General features: G+C 32.1%; 1 pseudogene; it reads right to left on the bottom strand.

The window, feature by feature from the left end:
* Positions 1 to 235: 235 nt before the first annotated feature.
* LOC149570605 (uncharacterized) overlaps positions 236 to 13,197 on the bottom strand; it is an 86,668-nt pseudogene continuing 73,706 nt past the window's right edge.

Here is a 13,197-nt window from a genome sequence, read left to right on the forward strand (position 1 = left end):
TCTCTCCTTTTTTGAGTTACAATTGTTATTAAAAAATTATTGGTTGCGCATCAAGATAAATCGATACATGAAAAATTTATTTCTTTAGTGAACCATTTTTTTTTTAAAAATGGATAACCATCTATTTATTGTAACCAATAACAATAGAATATTAAAGTAAGTCACATTAAAAAAATTGCCTATTAGCCAAACTATTGTAGCCTTACACTTCATCCTCTTTCATATGCCAAGGTAGCTAGTGATAGATAGTGTTGAAAATGCAACATTTTTTTTGGATCTCATCTTCAACCTACATAAATTTATTTTAGCACCTAAATCATATCACACAATAGATTTAATTGATTTAAACCTTATTAATATTAGTCCAATCATCATTCACATTAATAACCTTACCATGTGTTGATTTTTGAAGCACTCTTATTATCTTTATTATGCTCCACACCTATTTAGTAGATTAGATCAATGTGGTTATCTCTATCTACATCACTTTCATCAGCATCACCCTTTGCATGGGTATTTAATAGGGAATTCAATTCCAAGGACTATGACTCCAAAAATTTGTTCTCATTTCTATTCCCATTTACTTCATTTTCAAATAGAATTTGCATGACACCTTACTTTATTACAATCCACCTCATAAATGTTGACTTTACAAGTGTCCTATTACTATCCCTAGAATTTATCATAAACGAATGATTTTCTCTATATATTAACACACACTCAATCACCTAAACTATTTTTTCCTATTTCCAAATATGTTTATTCTATGACAAATCTCTCCATTTTCTCTTAATATGTTGATTAAAAAATATTCATCATTAGCCAAGAAATAAAACATATGCTTGTTAAACTTGAGATGTAGGAATAGTATAATTCTTATGTATCTAACTCCATGATTAATTGGAGGGAGGGAAATATAAAAATTCCCTACTTCTTCACTATTCTTGACTATTTTTTTCTCCATTTTATATTTGAAGCATTTCAACACTTTGTTTGCACCGAAACTTATTTCCTGCAATCTTGGAATTTCCTATATTCTAGAGTTTATCAAACTATAACAATTTGCATAGTAATTTTAATGTTAATATTTTGAAACCAGAGAGAGAGAGAGAGAGAGAGAGAGAGAGAGAGAGAGAGAGAGAGAGAGAGAGAGAGAGAGAGAGAGAGAGAGAGAGAGAGAGAGAGGTCAAATAATGGTACACCTTAGTGTAGATATAAAAATTGATTACAGAGGTAGGACAACCATTCAAATACAACTTTTCCAACCATTGTAGTTGTTCAACTTTCTCCAAGCTTTTGATATTGTTGCACCTAGCTAAATTTAGTTCTTTAAATGATTTCACACTAATTAGTCTTGGAAACTCAAATAACTACCTACAGTTCCAAATAACTAGGATCTCTAATTTTTCCAAATGAGACAAATTATCTACTTTACTTAATCAAGGACAATCACCAATATCTATTTCAACTAGCCTTTGTGGAAGAATGGGAAGCTCTAGTAAATTTTGAGAGTGATGTAAGATCAACTCTATCAGTCTCACAAGAAAAATTATGCTTAATGGAAATGAGGAGAATATATTATGTTCCAAATTTAGGTATTCCAGTTACTAAAAATCTCCAAAATTTTCTACAAGATCACCATCCTAAACTTTGAATTTCCCTACTTCTAAACTCACTAATGACTTAAGTCCTAAGAATTTATGTTGAAGATTAGATACAAAAAATCATTTGAAGAGATCAATACCTCACAAGTGTAAGAAATTTTATACATTTGGAATATCAACCAGTTTATAATATTTATCAAGTTAAGGTTCTCAAGAATTGAAATGTTACAGAGTTCTTCTAGCAGTTCTCTATACGTACGCACTTATGCATGGCTAGAGAGAGTAAAGATTTTAGCTCACCTATTGACCTAGGAAAACTTGTCAAACAACTGTAATACCCCAAGTCCAAAAACATCAAAGATTTGACCTCACCAATATCCAATAGAAAATTCTTTAGCTTTTTACATCCATTCAAAGGAAGATATTCCAATTGTATGAGTCCTCCCATTTGAGGAAGTTACATTAGGCTCCAACAGTTTTTCATCACTAATTCTTTGAGAGAGACCAACTTTGTAATTTCTATTGGAAAATGAGATATCATTGTCCATTCCCTCATCCAAAAATTGGATAGGCATTTTAGTTTCCCTATTCATGATGGTAAAGTAGTTAGACCATGACATTTTCTGATGTCCAAATGTGTTAGATATTTCAAGTTCTTTATAGACTCAAGAAAGTTGTTTAATCTAAAGCATCTTAGTAAAATATTTTTAAAAAAATTTGCAAAAGGAAGATCAGGAAGTTCTTATATTTTAGTTGATGATAGATCAAGTGTTTCAAGGATTTTGAGCTTTCTAAGATGGTTGGGAAACTTTTATACCATAACAATAGGATAGGTGAAGATCCTTAAGTGAAATTAGCTATGTTACATCATGTAATAGCTCTAAGTCCTTTGAAAAGGACAAATCTAGATATTTCAACTATTGTAGTAGATAAAAATAGGTTGGTAACCTTGAAAATTTCTTGCAATTATTTAGGTGGAGGTCTAAAAGAGATGTGTGGTATGATCTAATGGGAAATTCATTGAGATGTAGGTAGTGATTAAGGTTTAGCACCTTGAGATTTATAGGAAACTATTGAAGTAGTAAGATGCATTAATTTATTTAGAAGATATGAATAAGAAAAAGGTAAAGAATACTTCCAAGATCCAAAAATTACCTTTAGTTGTGAACCCTAGCTCCATGGAGTTTTGATATCAATTCCATTCAAATCTAATATAGCTAGATGCTCTAGATTCCAGCCAATGTCTAAGTGATCCAAGCCAATACAAAATTCCATTTTCAACCATCTTAAATAGGAAGATAAATAATTGAAGTCACCATGGAGTATCATGCTAGTTAACCATGGTAGTACTGTGGATAAAGAATCATTGTGAAAAATTATGCTATAAGAAACCCTATGTAAAATATTATGTACATGTGAATTGTAGATGGATTGGTGCATATTTGAGACACCAAACCCCATGTCTTTCTTTGAGCAGTGACATTAAACCCTTGAACTAGGAACTTAAAATGATAGAAGTCAAATCCAGGAATACAAAACATTGATTGGTGTATATTTGAGATTCAAATAAGTTAAATAACCAAAATTCTAAAACTTCTATGTGAACTTCAAAAAAGCATTTGGAACCCACCCTTTCCACAATGGAAAATCAACTGAACTTTAACAAAGACAGTCACAATCTTAGTATCATGTTGGGATCAACATCTTTTTTTTGCAGGAAATGAAAGCCTCCATGGTTCTCTTTGAGTCATCCACAAAGGAGTCCCTAGCCTCTAACACCTTTCTCTATCTAATTTTCTATCTCTTCTCTTCTTACCTAAATTGATGGCACATGCTGAGACCTGGGAAGTAAAGTGTCCAAATTTCCCATCTCTTCTCTTCTTACCAAAAATGATAGTAAATATTGATACATGGGAGGCAAACAATCCAAACTATTCCTCTACTCTTTGCAATTTCTACCATCTTGATTCTTAATTAAAGCTTAAGAACCTTCACAGTGAAGATAACTAATATTGATTGAATAGATTATATGTAGCAATATCCTCCAAAGCTTTTTCATTTTGAAGAGCACAAATCATTTTAATTTTTTCACTATTTCTAAAATGGTTAGAATCTCATTGGAGGATAAAGCATTCTCTTCATCCTCTAGATGAGTTGGAACATCTTTATTGGAGGGTTAAGTATCAAAATTAATAGAAAGCCCCAAATATTTCTAAACTATAATAATTATGTGATAACCTAACCAACTTCACCAAAAAAGGGGATAAAAATTCTTCCATCCTTTGAAACAATAGAAGAAGAGGTAGAACTATCCTCAGCATAAGTGGGCATAAAACAACTATGGCTTTTCCAAACAAAATCAAAATTGGGCTTGCCAACCATAAGAATCCATTTCCATGAAAGGAACATTGGAGAAGCTAAATTCTTGAAACAATAAAACATCCTTCCTTGAGTCAAATATTATTGTACTAGAAACATCCAAAGGAAAAGCCTTATACTAAGATAAAAGTCTAATGAAATCAAAGCAAGGTCTAAATTGGCAGTGTTACATCCCAAATTTTTGACCTAATTTTAAACTTGTTCATAACCATTGGACTTAATGAATTATTATTTCATGATCATGTGAAATAGGTAGGTATTTATAAATGTTGTATTAACTATTAATGAAGATGGTCATTAACCAATGACTGTTATGAGGTGATTAGAAGTTGTTTGATTTAAAATAATGATTAATATAGCTTTTCTATGAATTATTATGGAATTATTATTATGGCAGAAGTGGTTTTATGGGTGATTGCAGGAGAAGCTAAAGAGAGGGGAAGTATTGCTAAACAAGATCATTGGAAAGGGATGTTTTCTTAAGTTAAGTCATCAGGATTGGAAGGTATGACCTTAAAATTCTTTGAAAAGGATGCAATGACTTGATCACAAGATACATTTTTGGGTACCGCATGAGCTATTAAGAAAAATAATCTAAGAAAAACATAAAATAGTTTAAAATAAAATATAACACATACCTCAAGAGATTTTTAATTGATCTTCATCACATTATTATAATAAATACTTACATATGTAGACATAAATATAAAAATGAAATGGCACCAATAAATTATAATAACATAATTTAATGATGTCACCCCATTGATATACTTACATGAACATATATAAGAATATATTATAATAATAAATGAAAATTATAATCTTTCCAACTTCTCTTTTCAACTTTTTATTTTATTCTTTCTTCCCTCTCTTTTCATAGTCGATTTATTACTTGGAAAATTGAAACAATTATAATATTTTTGTAACCAACAAAAGCCAAGAAGGTAGGGCCTTCCTTTTAAATTAAGTTGTGTATGAATTATAAAACTATTATTATTTATGCTCGATTGCCTTGTGATAAAACTCATTTTCTTTGGGAAAGTATTTCGCATATCATAGCTTTCTACTTTCTACATTTCTTATTCCAAATTACCATCTCTAGTACCTATATTAATACAACCCGTGAGCCAAAGTTTCATTCCTTTTTCCAGCCTAAGCGTCCATATCAATAGTATTCCTACTGCATGTACTAGGTTTTTTGGAAGCAATCTGCATTGGTATGGTTGCCACATCAAAAGGAGAGCGAAATCCCAATTCAGATAGTAAGGATTTAGACATATCTAGTATATACATCAAGTCATGTTTTGGCATATCAATATTTTTTTTTTTATGCTTTCCAATATAGCCAGTTAAACATATAGGATTTTCTTCTTTTCAAACATATTTTTCAAGATACAATATAAGCCTTGCTACTTATTCAATGTCCTTTGTCATCTATCATTCCCTTAAATCTCATAGTAAATTAGATATCACCCTTAAGTAATTTTTCTTTTCAAGTACAATAAAATTTGCAAAACTATCCAATGAATAATGTTAATCTCAAGAACAAGTTTTGTGTTGTCACAAATTAGATCAAGACACTAAGAGTAGAATGCTCGTGGCTTTTCCAGAACACCTGGGATTCACTAGCAATGTAGCCATGGAATGGTGAAGAGGTGTAAAAAGAACAAGAAAGCTCATAAACTTTATAATGCACCTAGGACTCACTAGTTGGTATCCATGAAATGGTGAAGAGGTGAAATAAATCTACAAGAAAATAAGCATAAATTAGACATGATTAACTTAAAAGAAATATACTTAACAACTCATTCTTATCCCTATAATGGAAACTATTGTCAAGTTGATCAGTGGTGATTAGGTCACTGAACCCATCAAAAATATTTGGCCAAGGTAGTTTATAGGCATATGTGCCATCTAATTATCACTTGATCACTATAGCGCTAGTTATGTAAGCTTAACTAAGTTGACACTCAAAACACCAAGATTCTTGGGTGGTTGGACTGAAGAATATCCCAAGCCTAATTCTAAGGTAGGGAGGACCATTCTAATATAATAGAATGTGTGGGGATAAGTATGGTCTAAGGTTGGGAGGTTAAGCCTATGTCAATGCTTCTCCTCTCACCAATGTTGAGGCTTGTAAAACCAGATAAAAGATCCTTCGATGATGCTTTTATGTTCCTCTCTTTCTTGTTAAGCATTTACTTTACTTGATAATCATTGATCATGAATATAGTTATGATAGTTATTCATTAATCTATTTATTTTAGCTAATCATGAATATAGTTAGGAATAGGTAATGTTATTTCAATTGAATATGATTATGTTTATTTTTAGTTGATAATGATTACAATTATGGTAGTTAGTCGTTAATCTATTTATTTCAACTAACCATGAAACTATAGTTATGAATAGTTAATAGTCACTCTTGAGTATGATTACAATTATTTTCTACTAATTATTAAAAGTCATGTGAAAAGGATTCAGTTATCTATATAAATTTTGAGAGGTTTTAGTGTAAAACATCTTTGATTTAGATATGAAAACATGTTTGTTAAAGTCAGCCATTACACAAATTTTGGCATAGTTGTTTGAGTTTCTTCCTATGCTGGTTGAATTCTAACAAATTTTTCAACTTTTTCATCTAAAATTTTAAACAACCTTTGTTCACAATGACCAAAAGAAGGTTGTAGTAGTGGAGTTATGATGGAACTACCAAAAAAAAACTCAATTTTTGAGTTGAAGAAAGGTTTACAGTGACAACATCAAAATGTTTTTTTTGCCACAAATCAAAGGGCCATTGTTCTGAGAAAAATTTCAATTCTCTAGAGACCAAAAAAGAGAGAAACAAAACTTATTTCAAGTTGAGATAAAGAGGACATTTAACTTTTCTCTAGGTTTGTTCAATTCATCTATGAGTACCCTCCAAAGCCAATTTTCTTCCCAAGGACCTCCAAATAATGGATTTTATGCTCAATGATCATAAATGGGTTAATACATTTTTTGGATAGGCAGAAGTATATAAATCTTTTGTAAAAGAAACAAGAATATCACCAAAGGAGGGGGTAGAGTCACAAAAAGAAAAATGTTGGCCATTTTCTGTCACATTTACCATAACATAATTTATCTTCATAGTTGAACCAAGAAAGAGCTCAAACTAGTAAAAATCATTTTTTGTTATAAAATATTTACCTTAAAAAATTTTGCTATTCTAAATAGTATAAACCTTCCTACATAACACACTTAACAAAATAAATAATTTGTGTTTTCACTCACTTTTAGCTTTGTAACTTCTGATGATTCAATTCTTAGAGCCATTGGAAGACATTATTTTTCCACTACCAACTACATCAAATAAAGCATTTATTAGTATGAATTTTGAAAGATTCAATAACTAGTAACTTTGATATAGCTTGAATCCATATAACAAAGTCCAAAAATTTAGGTCCATGACAATTGATTACTTAGTAGTTAAACATTGAGAAAATAATTAGAATTTTGAAATCTATTTCGCTTGCTAAATATTAAATGTGTCACTTTTGAAGCAAGGTTGGATTTTATTGAAACATTAGTCACATAGTTGTTGTATATTTTGTTTCTTACAAAGCTAAATTATTCTATATACCTAAAATATCTGGGTTCGTAGGTACCCCCAATTTGTAGTCAAATCATGGGAAGCAACAAAATAATTACCTCTTCAATCAAAGAATTGATGTTATTGTTAGAAATGCTTCAAAATAACTGAGAGGGGAGATGAATCAGTTATTCAAGGTTCAACTTGTCCAATTCAAACTTTTTCACTAAGTGTAGTGAGCCCATTCAATCATTCATTCATCCAAGAATTAACTGTCCTAATCAGCAAGTTACTATAAATCAACATGCAAGCATGACACATAAAAGATGAACACATAACATAGTGATTTAAATGGAAACCCAATTTGGGAAAAACCACTAATATCATGGTACTCAATTCTCACTCTTTTGAAGTGATGCCCTATGAAAGGCCTACCCTGTTAAAGGCTTACAAAACATTGTTAAATGTGACCTTGTTAGAGGATTTATCCACCCTGTTAGAAGTGGGCCTAGTTAGAGGACTTTAGAACATTCACTTGGAATGCCACCCTATTAAAGGATTAATAAATGGTTGTTAGGCCAACCTAAGTCCATAGGATTTCCATATCTAATATAATTTCTAGAGATTATTAGAAAATATTTGACCTAAGTACAACATACAACTTAACTTGCAGATCTTAGATCACTCTTCAGCTCTTCACATTGGCTGGCCTTCAATCTTTGCAACTCTTAACAGCCTGCGCTCCTTTCAAGCTTAGTCTCCTTGAGTCTCCATGCTCAATGTACTAGTGCAATCCTCTCTTCTTGACCACTTATAGAAGTAAAGGCTCTATGCTCTGTTCTTCTCCTAGATGTCTTCTTCTTGACACCCTTTCAACTAATTCTCAATTTGGAACTTATGCAGAAGCAGCATTACCAACATTTTATTCCTAGTCTATGACTTCTTAAATAGAATCCCTGGAGTTCCTTTCTCACTAGACTTTAATTTTTATGGATTAGGTAGGATTCTTTATTTCTAACCCATATTTTGTTTCCTCTAGAAACTTCTTAAATAATCCCTTTGAATTCGCCCAAACAACTCATCATCCTTATCCTCCAACTCATTCACAAAATTCAAGGGAACCACTTTGTCACCTCAGATTTGGAAAATCTTCAACATTTAAAATAATGTAGTAGCCTAGAACTATTGAAATATTAGTGCTTGGCACATACTATGTTACTCAGCATCAACTGTGTTTTTACTGATGCTCGGCACCTAAAGTTCACTCAGCACCAACTAAGTTTTTCTGATGCTTGACACATAATACTTTACTCGGCATTTGAACTTCACTCGACACACACTAGAATTTCATTTTTCTTGGCTCCAACTAATAATTTTCTCGACTTCAACTAGCTTGCTCGGCACCCACTAATGAACTTAGTTTAAGTTGTGTAGTCAACCTTGTTACAACTTATACTTCTAATGTTTCTAAGTGTGACCAACCTCTGTATCTTTGAGTATGTTATCAATACATCATTTAGCCATTTTCTTAACTAATCCTTGCACTTCATTACAATATCATAACTCAACATTTCCCTTAGATACTCTTGTTACATCTTGTTGATCAAATCCTCTTCATCAATCAACTAAGTGATAGTACTTGGATCTCATAAGGAAATGTTATTCCTACAAATAGTAGGTTTGACATCAATGACAAAAAAATGATTGAAAATATTCTTTTAAACACAATCTCCCTCTTTGATCTACAATCTTCTACTCACAATGATCTTTTCAATTAGATTTCCAACAATCTCCCTCATTTGGCATTGATGGAAAACTAAGTTGATCAACCATTAGACTAAATTATTTAACCACATGCTAACTAGGCTAGAATAGTAAGTCAAATGCCAAATGCCAAAAAGTAATTGTGTTACCATCAGTTTTTTCACATCTCCCTCTACTATCCTGATTGCTTCATTTCTACTTCTCCCTCTTAGCTATTCTATCCTCTTCATTTGTTTTCTCCCTCTGTAGGCATTTCTCATACTATTTATGTTCAACTTCTTCATCTTCTCCTATCAACTATTGATCATTCCTATCTACTTATCCCTCTATCTTCATTTGATTAGTTTCTACACTTTCTCCCTCATGTTGTTAATCAAATGCAGTTGATTAGTTTCTCACTACTTCTCCCTCTTTGACAACAATGTCAAAGACATATTAGCATCTTATCATGCAAGTGTAGCATTTGCAAGTTCATTCAATTTCTCCCTCTGTCACCTTGTTTGTGACTGATTGGTAACTTTTTTGCTTTAATTACTTTAGGCATGAATCCTAAAGTAGGTGTCCTCTGCATCAATGTGTGAAATCTTCAACAATCAACTCATTTGATGCAGGGCAGTCTTGCTTTTGCGTCAAGTAGCCTTCGTTAGGGTTATCACCCCTAAATTACCTCTAAGATACTCAAAAGCATCTTTAGGTAGTGTATTTGTGAAGATGTCAGCAATTTATTCCTTTGAGCTTACATATTCCATCTACACTTGTTTTTCTTCCACCAACTCTCTTACATAGTGATACTTGATTGCAATATGCTTAGTTTTAGCATGCATTATAGGATTCTTTGATATGTTGATAGTACTTGTATTATCACAATAAAGTATCATAGGCTCATTCACCTCTTCCTTCATACCTTTCAAAAAATGTTTGATCTATACAATATTGGTGCAATTGATAGCAGCTACAACATATTCAACTTATGTTGTTGACTATGAGGTACAACTTTGTTTTTTGCTGGTCCATGTAATCAATCTTTTTCCCAAGAAAAGTGCTCCTCCGCTAGTCCTTTTCCTATCAACAATATTACCACCCCAATCTACATCAGTGTAGGCTCTTAGCTCAAACTTTTCACTTCTCTTTTAGTTCAAACCAAAGTCATCAGTTCCTATTAGGTACCTCAGTATTCTCTTTACTACCATCAAATGATTTTCTCTTAGATTTGCAAAAAATCTTGCCACTATTCCAATAGCTAATGCAATGTCTGGTCTACTATGTACAACATATTGCAACTTTCTAATCATTGATCTATACAATGTCCGATTCACTTTAGAAGACTCATTAGTCTTTGATAGCTTATATCCTATTGCCATTAGTGTACTAACTAATTTTGAATCTTGTAACCCAATGTCTTGAGTATATCCTTGATGTATTTGGATTGGGTCACAAATATGCCATGCTTCAATTGATGTACTTGTAATCCAACAAAGAATTTGATTTCTCCAAACATTCACATCTCAAACTCATGTTTCATTTGATTAGCAAAATCTTTGCATAGAACATCTTTTCCTCCAAATATTATATCATCAACAAAGATTTCTAATATCAAAATGTCTTTACCTTTTTCAGCCTTAATGTCTAAGTTGTTGTTGTCATATGTTCTCTTAAATCTTGTCTCCACAAGATATGTGTGCAGTCTCTCATACCATGCTCTAAGTGCTTGCTTCAATCTATAAAGTGCCTTGTGTAGTTTGCAGACCGTGTCCTTGTTCTTGTCATCAACAAATCCCTTAGGTTGTTCTATATCGACTTCCTCTTCTAGTATACCACTCAAAAAAGCAGATTTGACATCCATTTGGTAGATGTTGAAACCTTTTTATGTAGCATATGCAAGTAATGTCCTTACTCCTTCTATTCTTGCAATAGAGGAAAATGTTTCCTTGTAATCTAGTCTTTCTTCTTGTGCATAGCCTTTGCAAACAAATTTGGCTTTGTTTCTTGTTATCTCACAATTCTCATCAAGTTTGTTTCTAAACACCCACTTGGTACCAATTACATTCTTGTTAACTGGTCTAGGAACTAGGGTCCAAGTTTTGTTCTTCTAAATCTAGTCTATCTCTTCTAACATAGCTTTATACCATTCATCATCTTGTAGTGCATCTTTCACTATTTTAGGTTCAACTTTGCTGAGGAGACATGATTCATCTCTTAGTCTATTCCTTTTCATTGGTCTTGCTTCCTTGTCACCAATGATTTGATCTATAGGGTGATGTCTTCTTACATACTTGGCTAAACTTGGTTCTGTCCTTCTTTCCATGTCTGATCTTTTAGCTTTAGAGTCATTTTATTCTTCTTCATATGGTATTTCATCATCTCTTTCATGTGCACTAATTTTAGAGTCAGAATGTTTATTTTCTACATTCTGCAACTCAACATTTACTGGGTATGACTCAGCTAATACTAAAATTTGTTGTTGATTCCCAACTTGATTTTCAACATTTCTTCAATAGTCATTCCTTCATAGAAGTATACATTTGATCTATAATCCTCTGATTTCTTGGTTCCATCAACCTAAACTTTTGCATGCTCATCAAAATTTACATTTTTACTCTCCACAATCTTATTAGTGTTAGTATTCAAACACTTATATACATTGCTTCTAGTGGAGTATCCAAGGCATATGCCTTCATTACTCTTTGCATCAAACTTGCCATTTCTAGGATCTTTAAGAATATAGCATTTACAACCACAAACTTTGAAATTTTTAACATTAGGTGAGTGACCATACCACAATTCAAAAGGTGTTGCATTTGTACCTTTTTTAACTTGGACTCTATTCAGTGTGTAGACTGTAGTACTTACAGCTTCTCTCCAGTACTTTAGTGCAACATTTTTCTCCATCATCAAGGTTCTAGCATAGTTTATCACTAATCTATTTCTTCTTTTAGCAACACCATTCTGAGGTGGATTCCTTGGTGTTGATGTTTTCCTTTTGATACCTTTATCATTGCATAATATTTCAAATTCTTTTGATATAAACTCACCTCCTTTGTATGTCCTTAGGCATTTCAAAATCTTCCTTATTTCCTTCTCAACTCTGGCCAAATACCACTTGAACATTTGAAATGCCTCAAATTTTTGCTTCAAGAACATAGCAATCATCATCCTTGAATAGTCATCTAAAAATAGCATTATGTATCTATCTCCTAGGTAGCTTTGCACTTCTATTGGACCACATAAGTCTGTATGGACTAACTCTAGTACTCCTTTGGAAGTGTATGTTTTTCTTTTGAAACTAAACTTGGTCATCTTCCCTAGTTGACATTGTTTGCACACTATTTTTTCAAGTTTATTCAATTTAGGCAATCCTCTGACCTTCTTCTTTTTGTTGATACTAATTAGATTATCAAAGTTAACATGACACAATCTTTTATGCCACAAACACACATCATCAAGTCTAACAACAAGACATGTTGCATCTTCCATATCAAGATAGAATAGATTACTCCTAATTTGTTCACCTTTTCCTATCAGATTTCCATCAATATCATAAATCTTGGAAATTTTGTTTCCAAACTCTACTTTGCAACCTACATTACCTAACTATGATACACTCAACAAGTTGTAGTTCAAACTTCAACATAGTATGAATTATCACATGAAATTTTCTCTATAAGTTTAATGGAACCTTTTCCTTTGATTTGACATGGAGCATCATTTCCAAATCTAATATTATTTCCATCATATTGTGTAAAGCTAATAAACTTACTTTTATCTCCTGTCATGTGATGTGAGCATCCACTATCTATGATCCACTTTTCATTCTTGTTCATATAGGTAACCAATGTTGTTGCTTCATCTTTATCTTTATCTGATTCATCCTTCATGGCC

The sequence above is a fragment of the Cupressus sempervirens genome, chromosome 3 (genome assembly GCF_028749045.1).
Source record: "Cupressus sempervirens isolate cs-2001-9-10 chromosome 3, ASM2874904v1, whole genome shotgun sequence".
In the NCBI taxonomy this organism is placed as follows: Eukaryota; Viridiplantae; Streptophyta; class Pinopsida; order Cupressales; family Cupressaceae; genus Cupressus; species Cupressus sempervirens.